Source organism: Fukomys damarensis, unplaced genomic scaffold (assembly GCF_012274545.1).
Source record: "Fukomys damarensis isolate Sample0158 unplaced genomic scaffold, DMR_v1.0_HiC HiC_scaffold_37, whole genome shotgun sequence".
NCBI lineage: Eukaryota > Metazoa > Chordata > Mammalia > Rodentia > Bathyergidae > Fukomys > Fukomys damarensis.
Window position 1 is genome coordinate 460424 of NW_022900949.1, and position 13288 is coordinate 473711.

Consider the following 13288-nt stretch of genomic DNA (forward strand, 5'->3'; position numbering starts at 1 on the left):
CCTGAGATGGCGAGGCAGGTGCGGCCGCCTTCCCTTTCGTCCTCGCGCGTCCACGGGGCTTCCGAGCATCGGCGGGCGGGAGCGGGAGGTCCTGCCGGGACTTTCCAGACCCCAGCCGCGCTCTCTCCTCCCCTGAGCGCTCACAGGGCTCCCCGGCGTCCTGAGGAGTCCCGGTGCGCTCTTCCGTCCGCCGGTACCCCGGCCCGTAGACTCGGGGGCCGCTCTTTGGTCCGCGGTGGTTTAGGTCATGGTGTTTACGACCCTCGTTGCGATAGGCAGTAGGCAAGGGACGGTGAAACTGGCCCCAGTAGTAACAGTGATTTTCTTCCCGTTCAGGGTTTGAATCTCCGGTGCGGAGCATCACCCACTGAACATTTCTCCTGGGCTCCGTCCCTTCTGGGTCTGGACAGGTACCTGGACAATTTCTTATATTTTTCTACAGATTTCTTCTATTATCTGTCCCTGATCATCTTTGTGGAGGCAACAAGTAGATGAACTGAGCTTCGCACAAACCCCTCCCACCTTAGCGAGGAGGTAGTCGGCAGCTAAGTGGTTCTTGTGAAATATAGCAATGGGAAATTTCGTCTGCTGTTTGGCTAGATTTCTTTCTTTGCTTATAACTTCTAATGCAGCCTGCAGCTTAGTCTGTTTAGCATGGAAATGGGAGTCTGGCTGCCCGCGTCCCACCCTCGGCCCAGGTGGCTGGTCCATAATATTGGATTATTCCCTCTGGGACCACCCATCGTCTTTCCGAACACCTGCAGATACAGTCCTTTCTCCGTGGGAGGGGGTGTACCCGAAATAGCCCAACGGCTCTCCTTGGCTCAGGGCCGGGAGAGAGAAAGGCAGTTGGACATTTCCTAGGATACAGCTTCCTGACCAATTAGATGGGAGCTGGGCATAAGCCCTGTGTCTTCATAGCCGCTGTAGCCCTTCGGGGCTGAGCAGCGGGTGTGAGCGGTTCTGTTTTCCCAGCTGGGGCTCAAGTCAGGAAACTGGGCCAAGTTTCCCCACCATTCTGTATTTCCTTTGATCTCATTGTAGAATCTTTGCCCCAGGAAAGGCAGTCCCCCTACTTGAGCCTGGAAGTTTTTACCCCTTCGGTTGGGCACTCCTCCCAATAACGCCAGTCTTTAGGATCCGTGGATTTCTTTCCTTCAGGGAGGGTTTTCTGCCCTTGTCCTCCGCAGGCTTTCTGGATGCAGCTGTTTTATTCTCAGAGGGGTCCCATTCTCAGTGGCCGACCATGGCCCAATGGTCTTCCATCAGGGTGCCCACACACAACACAGGGTGACCTTCAGCGAGTGTGCTATGTTCTCTGCTAAACTCATGAAGCAGTTTTGGGTCCCAGAAGGAATTTCTGGTAAGGGTTGGCATCTCCTCATTAAAGCAGTGGGCGGCCTGGGAGCTGGAGGGGTTAGGCGTGTAGGTGAGCCTTCCGGTGCAGATCAGAACCCCTGTGTCATCACCCCTGCCATCTGTCTGGAGTCCGAAGTCTGGTCCCTTCTCCCAGTTTAGGTCTTGGGGTTTTAAAATACTTAGAGAGAGTGGGTTGCCGGTCCCAGAACTACAGAGTGGAGGAGGTTCTTTTCTTTAAGGGAGCCTGACTGCCCAGTTGTCCCTTTAATGCATGACCAGTGTGGACAGCTGAACAGGCTGACAGTAACATAAACAGACCTGCCGTCACTCCAGCACATGCATTTGTCATCCTGACTGTATTCTCTCTCCCGGCCTTCATGTCCACGAGCTGTGTGGACAGTGTTTTTCTCCGCAGCAGAATTGGTGACTGTGATGGCATCGCAGTACAAGGTTACCTTCTCACTAAGCCTTGACCTCTTGGGTTTATCTCTCATAGGTCCTCATCTCTCCCTGTGACCGCACACAGTCAGGAGCTCGAACTCCCAGTTCCCTTCTGTTTCTGGGAAGCCGAGGGTGGGATCATCCCTCAGCCTGAGATCTCTTATATAGTCAGGTTGTGAGTGCAGGTCCTAACAACTTCCCCATCCCAAGAGTAATGGGTGTGGAAAGGCAAGGTTGTCATGACAGAGTGTCCTGTCCATGTGACCTGCGTGCAGAGGTAGCGGTAATCTGTTGCTCCTGTTGACTCTCCGTCTGGTCTCAGCAATCTCGAGAATGCTGTCCCTGGTGTGAGGAAGAGGAGAATCCCCATTTGGGCGGGAGGCCAATGAGAGCTGCTCTCGAGTCAGGATGTCAGGATGATTTTGGTGTCGTAGCAAGGGTCCCTGGTACACCTCCATTCTGGGGTGACTGCTTTCTTCCCTGAGTATGGTGGGACTAAAAAAGGACTCCATCTACTCAGACTGCCATGGGGTGGTCGGAGTGACTGTTAGTGGCCCTTCCATCTGGGTTTGAGACTCTCCAACTCTCTGGGTTTGAGTCTTCCTGAGCAGAGGGATGAAGAGAGCTAGAAATGCTATGGTAGGTTCTCTCTAGTAAACTATCTTCTGGAAGACCTTCCCCAGCTGGACTGTCTTGTTAGGGAGCAAATCCCAGTGCCCTTGTAGGGTGGGCTAGCCCCTCAGGATACAGGGAGGCCTGGCAAACAAAGGTTCATGGGGGTTGTCTTTAGGGTTCTGTTCTTTCTTTCTACTTTTCCTGAGCTCTGGGTCTGATAGGTCACGTGTAAATTCCAATTAATTCCTGAGTCCTGTGCCACTCCTTGAACAACTGTTGCTGCAAAAGCAGGACCATTATCTGATCCATGGTCAAAGGAAGCCCGTAGCAGGGGATTATCTCCTGTCGCGCCCTCTGGGTTACTTCCGGGGCCTTTTTGGTCCGGCAAGGGAAAGTCTTTACCAAGTTGAAGAAAGTGCAGACCATAACCAAGAGATAACGCATGCCTCCATACTTGGGCAGTTCTGTAAATTTGACCCGGATGTCTTCAGAAGGCATAGCCCCTGTCTTCTGGATCCACGCTGCAATCCCTGGTGCCATCTTGCAATTGCATTGGGCACAGACAACACAACACTGGGTGATTTGTTTTATCAGGTCTGCCATCTGAGGGACAGAAGTGGAGCCCAAACAAAGTTTCTAATTTTCCCTCTTACACTGGGTGGTGTCATGCAGAACCTGGACTAACCAAGGTCCTGGGTAGAAGGATACTATAACCAGATCATCCAGGAGCCAGTACCATCCATCTGGTCCCTTATTTTCCTCCTTTGCTGTTGCCCGCCTGATTTCCTCAGGGGTGTGTGTTGGTACAGGGGAAGACAGGGATCATTCTCCCAGAAAACCAAGTGGAGAAGAATGCCTTCGGCTCTCAGGCTTGTGGCCTTGGGTTCTCGGCTACCCTGTTGTTGCCTAACTGTTTCTTGGACTTTCCCCTTTGATATCCTTTACACTGGATGATGGTGACTTGCTTGGGAGCCCAGACTGCCTGTAGAAGCTGAAGTATGTCCTAGGAGTGCTTAATCTCTTTACCTACTGCAGTGAGCAGGGCCCTTTCTCTGTAGAGGCCCCCATGTACATGCAGGATTGGGGTGGTGTATTTTGAGTCTGTATACATTTAATCTCTTTCCTCTTCCCAACACTTATGCATGGGTTAGAGCAATCATTTTGGCCCTCTATGCCAAAGTCCCTTGAGGCAATGGCCGGGATTCCATGAACTTTTCTAAGGTAACAATCAAATATCCAGCCCTTCATCTGCCTGTCTTGTCTACATGGCTGCTCTCTCATAGAAGAAGAGCTCTAGGTCTGGCTGCTGAAGCGGTTGGTCCTTCAGGTCTGGCCAGCTGGAGTAGACCTGTTTTATGGCCTCTTCACAGTCATGTAGAGGCCCATCTGGGGGAGAAGGGTGGCTGGGTTTAGGTTGTTAGAAATTCTCACCTTGATTTGAGGGCTCCCACAAAGCAAACTCTGATATTGGGTCAGACGTGAGTTGGTAAGCCAGTGGTAAGTTTTAGCATTCATAAAGGTGACCACAGTGTGGGGGACTTACACTCACAGGTTCTAGCCTAGAGTCAGTTTGTCAGCCTCTTTGATTAGGGCAGCTGTTGTAACCAGAGCTCTCAGACAAAAAGACCACCCCTGTGCCACTCTGTCTAGCTGTTTGGACAAGTAGGCCACTTGTCTCTGTCAGGAACCAAGAGGCATCCAGCAGGCAAGTCCCCTGTTCCACCCACAAGGGAGGCAGTCCATCACGAGTGGTTGTGTCAGACCCCAGAGCCTCCTGGCTGGCTTGCCAAATGAAGCAGGAGAGAGTTGGTTACTGGACAGAGTGCTGAGGCATGGAATAGGAGCAAAAAGCAGCTTTATTATCAGTAGATTAGCATGGAACTCCTATCTCCTCAAGAGCCTAGAACAGAATTTTGCTTTCACGTTTTTTGTTTTTGTTTTTGTTTTTTGTTTTTTGTTTTTTGTTTTTCCTTTTTTTGAGACAGGGTCTCACTATGTAGTTGAGACTGACCTGAAACTCACTACGTAGCCCAGGCTGTTCTCGAACTCACAGTGATCCTCCTGGCTCAGCCTCCCAAGTGCTGGGATTACAGGCGTGCACCACAATGCCTGGCTCTCACTTTTATACTCTTGTGTATCTCCGGGGCTTTCTATCATTGGTAAGCAAACATCAGGGAAGGTTACACAAGCAGAACAGCATTTAGGAAGGGGGAGTGGGGAAATTGGGAGGGACTTTACAAGATTGTTATGCACCTGTGGTGATTTGGTACAAAGGAGGTCATGGGTGACCATAACTGAAGTGCATTGGATGGAGCCGGATGCCTCTCAGTCTCCTCTCACGACTGGATGGCTGGTACAGGGCTGCTGACTGGCCGGTGATCTGGAACTCCCCTTGTGAGTGACAAGGGACGCTATGGCACACGTGGGTAGGGCCAGTAACAGGACAGATTCCAACCTAGGCCCTCAGAAAAGCCAAGGGTTTCTTGCTGATCCCAGATCAGGCCGAGTGAATCAGGAAGTAGATGGATAAAGCCCCTAATGGGGCCTGAAAGGTAGAGTCAAAGAGGAAGACATCTCTCCAAAACTCCAGTTGTTCCTAAAGCACCTGGCAAGGAGAATATACATGCACTGTGGGCCATCGTGCACATCCAGAAGTGACTCCGCGTTATAATTTCATTTGTGCTGTGATTTTGACTCCACTCCTGTGGGCTTTAGAAGCCAGGGTAGTTCCGCAAAGATCCCCATAAAGACAGAAACACTGCCTCCAACAGATAGTGCTACCAGTTTGGAGTGTTGGGAGTCTTTTTCTAAAGGTGACTGCTCCATTGTGTCTGTCCTGAACAAACAATTGGTAAGAGAAGCACGAATGTGTGAGAAACTGCTAGTTTTTTTTTTTTAATTGATATAAGCAGGAGTGTCTTTGTCTTAGACTCCAGTCCACCCTAGCTGGCTCCACCCCTCACACTGAAATTACAGGTAATGCCTAAATTTGAGAAACTTAGCTGCAAACCAAAGATAATTTAGTGATAACCAAAGAGTTTCTGTTCCCCACATCCTCTCCCTACCCACTCCTCTTCCTCCCCCTCAGCAATCCTTCAGGATCCTTAAACCAACCAATCAGCATAGACTGAGCCTTCAACCAGCCAATGGGAAAAAGGTCAGCTCCTTCCCATGCATTTAAAACCCTGCTTTCCCCTTGCTCAAGTGTCAGCTTCCTCGTGTCTGAGTGTCCTTCTGCAGAAGGAAACTTCAAGTTTTGCCTCATCAAGTCTAGGTACATTCTTTCTGGCTCTGACAGGTTAAGTCTGGGGCTCATTCTAACAAACGGTAGCAAAGTTTTGCATTCATTAAAGTTAAGAAGAGAAACAGGCTCTGCAGAGTGAGTTTGGGCCAAGTAAAAGGAAAAGCGGTTAACCCTACAACAGGAGGGTGAACTGCTGCAAAAGAACAAAGTGGGAACACAGTGGCAATTCTTTGTTTTGTTTCGTTTCGTTTTTTGGTAGAGGGGATCGAACTCAGATAGGCAGGCAATGTGCCGCTGAGCTCAATCCCCAGCCAATGGCCGTCCTTTTTGTATCTATCACCCATTTCCTCTTGGACCCTAACCAGAGGGGCTCACGGTGGGCTGGAGCAGCCTGCTCCCTGAAGAGACCCCAGGGAGGCACTGATGCTGCTTTGTCCTGGACAGTGTGCTTTCACGTCAGTAAAGCTGTGTTGCTGCTGTCGCCAAGCAGGAGTCTCCTCTGGGTTCTTGATGTCCTGAGTGAAGAAGTGAGAGGACACTCAAAAGGAGCAGCACGATTAGAGACCTGCCGCGTGGGCAAGCACAGTCTGTGGGATGGGAGCAAGCCAGTGAGAGTCTCCTGGAGGCTAGCGGGTCGGTCCAGAGCTTTGGGGGGACATCCAGACACAAGCCGTAACGTGAATTAGAAAAGCCCCACTTTGATACCACCATGGACCCCAAGGTTCAAATGAAGCCTTCATGAAAACCTCAGGACCAAAGCAGACAGGGCCACCCTGAGTCAGGCTCACTTTTGGACTCAGGTATTGGCTCTTTCCTGCTCTGCAGAGAGTTCTTTCACTTTAAGAAACCTGTGCTTTTCTTGCTACTTCTGTCGGATATCCAGTGGGACAGAGACTACCTATCCAGTCAAAGTCAAACCCTCATCTCAGGGAAGAGGGGAACCCAGGCCTGTGGGACCGAGAGGGGGCCCGACATTGTCCTGCAGGGATTTGGGATGAGGCCATTGATATCACGGCCAGGACTTTCTCACACCTTGGCTATCGATGTACACATTTTACCTCGACAATAACAAGAAGCAAGTAGGGGAATGCAGTTATTAAATACATGCAGAAAAAGTGATTGTGCAGCAGCAACATTCTACAAGGAATCCAGGGAGAAAATAAGCCAACGTTTGAACTGGCTTATACAAGCAGCCTGGTTCACACAAGGTCACAAGGAAAACCGAACCCATCTGCACAGACGAGCTGATGAAAGTGGAGCCTGGAGTAGACTGCTCCCTAGAGCTGAGGTAGGGATACCTGAGGACTTAACTCTGACCCCAAGCCTGTGTGGAAACTTCCTTCCTTCAGTGCCCTGAGAGTCACATGAGGGACATTGTCTCCTGGAGTTAGTAGAGCAAACATCTCAAATCACATTGTTCTAACTGGTGCTTGCTGTGTTCTTCCATAAAGTACAAGAGGAAAATGCCAAGAGAGTTCGTATGGACTTTAAAACTGGCAAATTATTAATACCTTTGAGAAGAAAAAGATGGCAGCACGCTCTTGTGAGGTGACTTGGCAAGGTCAGAGGAAACAACTAGTCAAGTGAAGTCTCCGCGTTCTAACCTCCACAGGCTCCCCTGACCGTCACAGTTCACAGTTGCCTGGGAATCAAAATGTCTCCTGCCATCACAGTCGTGCCAAGGCAGTCACACAAGGCCCTGGTGTGGCGGAATCCTAAACCCTGTGTAAAGAGCATCCCTTTAGAGTGCTGCAAGTCTCCCCGGGATGTACCCATCTGAGAGTCTCAGATCTCCCGATTTAAACGGTTCATTTAAAATCCTTCTCAGGATAGATTATGAGATCGTGGGTGAGGACCAGCTCCGTGTCACTTGCTTCTGTTCCCCCTAACGTATCGCGTCACCTGCTCATTCAGGGCCCACGGAATATTCTCCACTGACCATCAGCTGCGGTAACGCTGGGGGGAGGGTTCCCAGCGCAGCCCGGAGAAATCCACACCCCAGTGAAGATGTGCAGGTGTTCAGGTCCTTCTGACAAAAGGGACCTGCCTTGTCTTCATCTCTCTGGAAAAAGCTCAGAGGAGGGTTTTGGAAGATTTCATTGTGTGTGGAATAACAAGTGAGAACAAAACTATTCAAATTTGCTTTTACTCTTTTATGACTTAATACATTGTTAAGGAAGCAATAAAACCAATGGTACAGCGATATTTCCATGATTCTGAAACAGTGAAAAAAAAAAAAAAAGACTGCACATAGCAGTATGGTTAACAAAAAAAGTAAGAAGACCTGCTGGGTAGGTGACGTTTGAGATGGGACCTTAGTTATATATTAATTTAAAAGGGCAGGGCCTAAGATTTAAAGAGTGTGGCAGCATAGGAATTACAGGAAATCTGTCATTCCACCTGGACAACAATTTTGCTGGTAGAGTCTGATATAGGTATATGAGGGTTCAAGTTTCTGATGGCCTTCCATTTCCAGAGAAAGGTTTAAATAGCAAATTAAACCTAATTTTCGTAAATTCCAAATAGTCACAATTTCCCACCCGCGTTCCCAGTTGCATCGAAGACACCAACAAATGACCTCCAGGAACAGCTTGCCGGTAGCTGATGGATTCAGGTTAGGCAGAAAGAACCGTGTCATGCTGAGCCTGCTGGCCCGTGCCCGCAATCTCAGCTGCTCGCCTGCTCATTCAGCTGTGGCATTCAGGAAGCTGAGGCATGAGAATTATGAGTTTGAAGCCTGTCTGGGCAATTTAGGGAGACCTGGTCTCAAATAAGAGGGGCTGGTGGTACAGCTCAGTGGTGGAGCCCTTGCTGCACTACACCCTAGATACAGTCCTCAGAGACACACACACACATGCCCTGTCCTGCAGGATGGTAAGCTGTACTCCTAATTGTTACCAATGAGGAGTTCTTATTTGCTGCTCCTCTTCCCATTGGTAGAAATCCTGTGCTTTCCACCTATGTGATTTTCAGAGAAATGAACATGCTGGTCACTTTCAGTTTATTCTTTCATTCTCATTACCACCCAGTATTACTGAGGTTTGAATCCAGGGTGCTCTGAGTTACATCCCAACCTCTCCCTATTTTATTTTGAAATAGAAGCTCACTAAGTCACTCATGCTGGCCTTAAGCAACCTTCTCCGGCCTCCCAAGTAGGTACTAAGCATGGGGCACCCACTTTCATTTTTCTGTTTCTCTTTTTGGGATTCAGACACAAGGACTAGTAAATGTAAAACTACCCGCATACATTGGGGAAATTAGGAAGTTAGCTCACATGTCCAGAGCAAGGCACAGCTAAGAATGTTCCTAGGTACAGAGATGCTCCATGACAATAAAGAATTGAATAAAAGCCTTACAAGTAAATTAGATACAGTGGCACACACTTGCAGTTCAGCTACTTGGGAGGCTGAGGCAGGTGGATAACAAGGTCTTGCAGTGTCCGTGTCAACAGACGTGTAAGCCCCTCATCTTGAAGTCACTTATATAATGTAATAACACCTGCACATACAATGTATTGTAACCTTGACGTGTACTTAATATTAAAATTATTGTTGGAATATTACACAGTCATGTTTTCATACAAAATTTTGAAACTTTGAACTAGCTAGCTTTCAAATGCTCAGTTGACACAGGAAAGCATCTAATAATTTGGTGACTTATGCTTCCTTTAAAATTGAGTGCCTTTATTTTTTGTTTTAAGTTTATAATAGTTAAGGTGAAATGTAGTTCCACTTTTCCCTCTTCTCATCTCCTTCATCTGCTTCAAATTTGCCTATCACAATTCAGGAGCCAATATTGACGTATGGGCGTTACAGACCAAGTTTATCGTAGCTTTCACTATTTGTGCTGAACATTGTTTAGATTTTGGCAAATACAAAATGTATTCAGTCGTTGCAGAATGATAGGTAATCGCTTCTCCTGCTTTGAAGACTCCACAGTCCTGCAGTAAGGTCTGCCCATATGACCCCCGCTCACAGTATCTAGTGTGGAAAATATAAACGTGTATTCCAGTTTTATTCACTGAATCTAGGTAAACAGAATAACTTACTACATAGCCCTGTACTGTCGTACGAGTATGAGAAGGGGTCGAGGCTGTAGGTGTAGACACGGGTCGCCACAACCTGTTAAACAGAGGGGTCTGCGTGCTTGGAAGAACTGACAGTGGGAAGAGGGTTAAAGTTCAGAGCTCAGGAATGCGATGTATTTCTGTACGGACCCAGGGTAGCTAGTTGGGAATTTCCGGACTCAGTGGAAGTGCAGGTTCCCCGGGGACGGCGAGCGGAGGGGGCTGGGAGACAGCTCACAGCCGCAGGGTGCAGACAGCCACGGCACTGCAGGGACTGGGCTGTGGCTGCAGTGAGCCCTGCCTTTGTAAGGCTGCCAATCCCTGCCTTGAGCGTTTGAGGACAGGGTGCTCACTGCCCACACCTGAACATGGGCAGTCCCTGCTGATTCAGAACTCCCAGCGCTGACTCGCCCGGTGCAGTCCCCTTGTGTCATCCCCAATGCCAGTGGCCTGTTGCCCTTGGCTCGAGACAAAACCTTCAGAAGATGAGGCTTCTGGAAGCTCGTTATACTTGGACTTGGATAGAATAATGGTGCCTGGAGGTGCCGAAGTTGAACTTCGATCATTTCCTAACTTTTGTTTTTCGCTTGGACACCGGCTCCCAGGTGCAGAGCTGTGCAGGAAATGGAGAATTCCTCCAGGGGCATGGAGCAGGCCAAACTCAAAGGAGTCAGTCACGAAAGCCTCCGTCCCTGTCCAACCGTAATGCACACTCAGGGTGAGCTGAGTGCATTTGCCTGGCTGCCGCTGCAAGTGCCCCTTCTCTCAGACCACCAGCTTTGCGTACATTTCTAGGGTGTTCCCCTTGATTGCCATCATCTTCTCCCTGCAGCTTCTGCTTCTAGTTTGTTCTGTAGCTAGCAAAGACTGCCTTCTCAGAAGGAGCACCAGGGTGTGGGAGGATGGAGCTGTGATGATCTGGGGTCTTTTTCCCTTTTTTTCCCTGTACATATCACTGGCACTCGTAACGTGAAGCCTGCCAAGGACTTCGCTGTCATGCAGAGTCTTTTTCATTTATTCATTTTCTGCTTTATTATCAGGGTTGATCATTCTGAAGCTGTCTGTGTGCAGAAAGCACAATGCCCTCTGGTTCCCTATCCTGTCCTCACCGTGCACACCTCCATAGATCTGTGCACAGTTTATTGTAGGTATCACAGAAACAATGACTGCCGATGATTTTTGTCAGATGGGAGGATTGCAAGTGTTGTCTTGGAAGCTGCCCACATTTGGGAGCTGAGCTTTCAGGGTTAAGAATGGAGGCATCTTTGTAACATAGAAAATCTCTGTGTTCACCTCATATTCCTTCCTGTGTACTTGTTGTTTGCTTATCATTTTTGTTTCTAGATAGTTTCCTGCCTTGTTCTGTTGCATAGGTTGGCAGCGATGTCTTGGGCTCTAGCAGTCATCTTACCTCACTCAGTCTCCCAGTATGCTGTCCACGCAAGATGTGTCCCTACACCTGGCACGCCCTTCTCCCCATAGTTGCCCAGAACGTTTCATGCTGTTTGTGTAGTGTACAGACTAATTCTGATGGTTGCTGCTGACTCTTGTTTCTTAGCCAGAGGTCTGCAGGATTGAATGGTTGAGGTCAGGGATCTTTTGAAACGTGCCAAAGAAAAACTTCCTCATGGCACTTTTTGCACATGAAGAACGGTTGTGTCTAATCAGGGCACAGCCCTCATTATAGGGATCACTGCAATGAGGGTTGGCCCTGGGAAGTGGGAATGAGGTGGATTATGAGCTCCTTGAGATGGTGGGAGTTTGCAACCGAAGAGCAGGACAGCAGTCCTGGACGGGGCATTACTGCGGGGGCAACATCAGGTTAAAGAGGGATTCTAGTTCGAGACAGCATAGAGTGATCGGACTCCAGCTGGGCAGGAGAAAGGACGAGGAACTGCTCGGATATGAAATGCGAGCAGATTTCCAGGATATTTCAGTGACTCCAAAGGGAGACTTTATTTTTGTTCTTCAGAGGAGAGAAGCTGTCTCCTCTTTTACTTTTAAAGCAAAACATTTATTGGCACATTTCAGATTTACATAATGACAACATTCGTCATAGGGAATTTGTGCCTGAACGTGATATATCTTGCTTCCTACTGTTTTTCTCATCCCCTCCCCTCCATTCGGCTCCTTTACCCCTCCTTATTTACAAAAGCTTTGTTTCCATTTTTCCTTATATTCTTTTTTCTTGTCCCTTCTTTCCTTTTCCCCACCCCCTTTTATGTTCCCCTTCTCATTTGAACTTTTTTTCCCCATTTCTCAATATCTATTCCACGTTTTGGTTCTTATTTACACTTTTAGTTTCACACAGCAGAGAAATCATGCAATATTTAAACACGTGTGCCTGATTTATTTCACTTGAGAGTATGGTCTCAAGGTACATCTGTTTACTGGAAAATGTCTCAACTTTATCCTTCTTTATGGCTGAATAATACTCCGCTGTATGTTCCGAAATGACATTTGTATCCATTTATCAGTTGTTGGGCCTTTGGGTTGTTTCCAAGTTTTGTGCTGCTGTAAACATGGGTGGGCATATTTATGTGGTATGATGTCTTTACTTTTCAGAAGATACCAAGAAGAGGGATAGCTGGCTCAAAGAGAACCTCTAGTTTTAGAGTTTTGAGAATCTCCCCACTGATTTCCACAGTGGTTGCACCAGTCTACACTCCCTCGGAGAAGGGTCTAGTGTCTTTTCACCCACGACACTGCCAGCATTTGTTATTTGTTGTTTTCTTGATAATAACCGTTGTTTCTGAAGTGAGATGAAATCTCAGTGTTGTTTTAATTTACATTTCTTGAAATACTAGTGACTTACCATTTTTTCAGATATTTATTTGCAAGTGAGAGAAACAAATCAGATGAAAGTAATGAATTACAATTATACATACATGACATAGTATAATGAGAAGAAAAAAGTCAAGCTGTTAGTTGTTGGTAGCTAAATTCACTCACATGAAACTGTACCAGTAAGTAATTCTCAAGATAATTTTTATACAATGAAATTAAGTTCTTCTAAGAAACAAAATCTATAAATTTTATAGGTAATAAAAGAACCGGGTGTGAAATAATTAATGAGAATATACAAAGCAAGATTGTGTGTCTGAGTTATTTCACTCACCATATTTTTCAGGTGCATTAGTTTTCCTATGAATGTCTCGAATTTGCCCTTCTTTATTGCTGGGTAGTATTCCATTGTGCATAGATACATCTTCTTTATCCATTCATCTGCTGATGAGTATACAGGCTGCTTCCAGGGTTTAACTATTACAAACTGTGCTGCTATGCATTAGTCGCTAGTATGATATCTTTAGCCCGTTGGCAATATGTAGAAGGGGGATAGCAAGGTCCTATGGAATTTCTAATTTTGGTTCTTTGTTTTATGCCAAAACATGGAAACTAAAGAACACAATCTTGATAATCAATGGGGCAAAGAAGAAATTAGTTCATAGATTCAAGTGATAATCCCGTGCAACATACTAGAATTTATGGGACACAATGAAGGGGTCCTAAGGCGGAAGTTTACAGCTGTGAATGCCCAGAATGCGAAAACAGAAAACTCCAAA

General features: G+C 47.4%; 1 long non-coding RNA gene across 1 annotated transcript; it reads left to right on the forward strand.

Annotated features, from left to right (window-relative positions):
• LOC117284451 lies at positions 1-11837 on the forward strand. The gene is made up of 3 exons (XR_004515544.1): positions 1-18; positions 337-410; positions 6150-11837. It is a non-coding gene; the product is annotated as an uncharacterized LOC117284451 (long non-coding RNA).
• The last annotated feature ends 1451 nt before the right edge of the window (positions 11838-13288 follow it).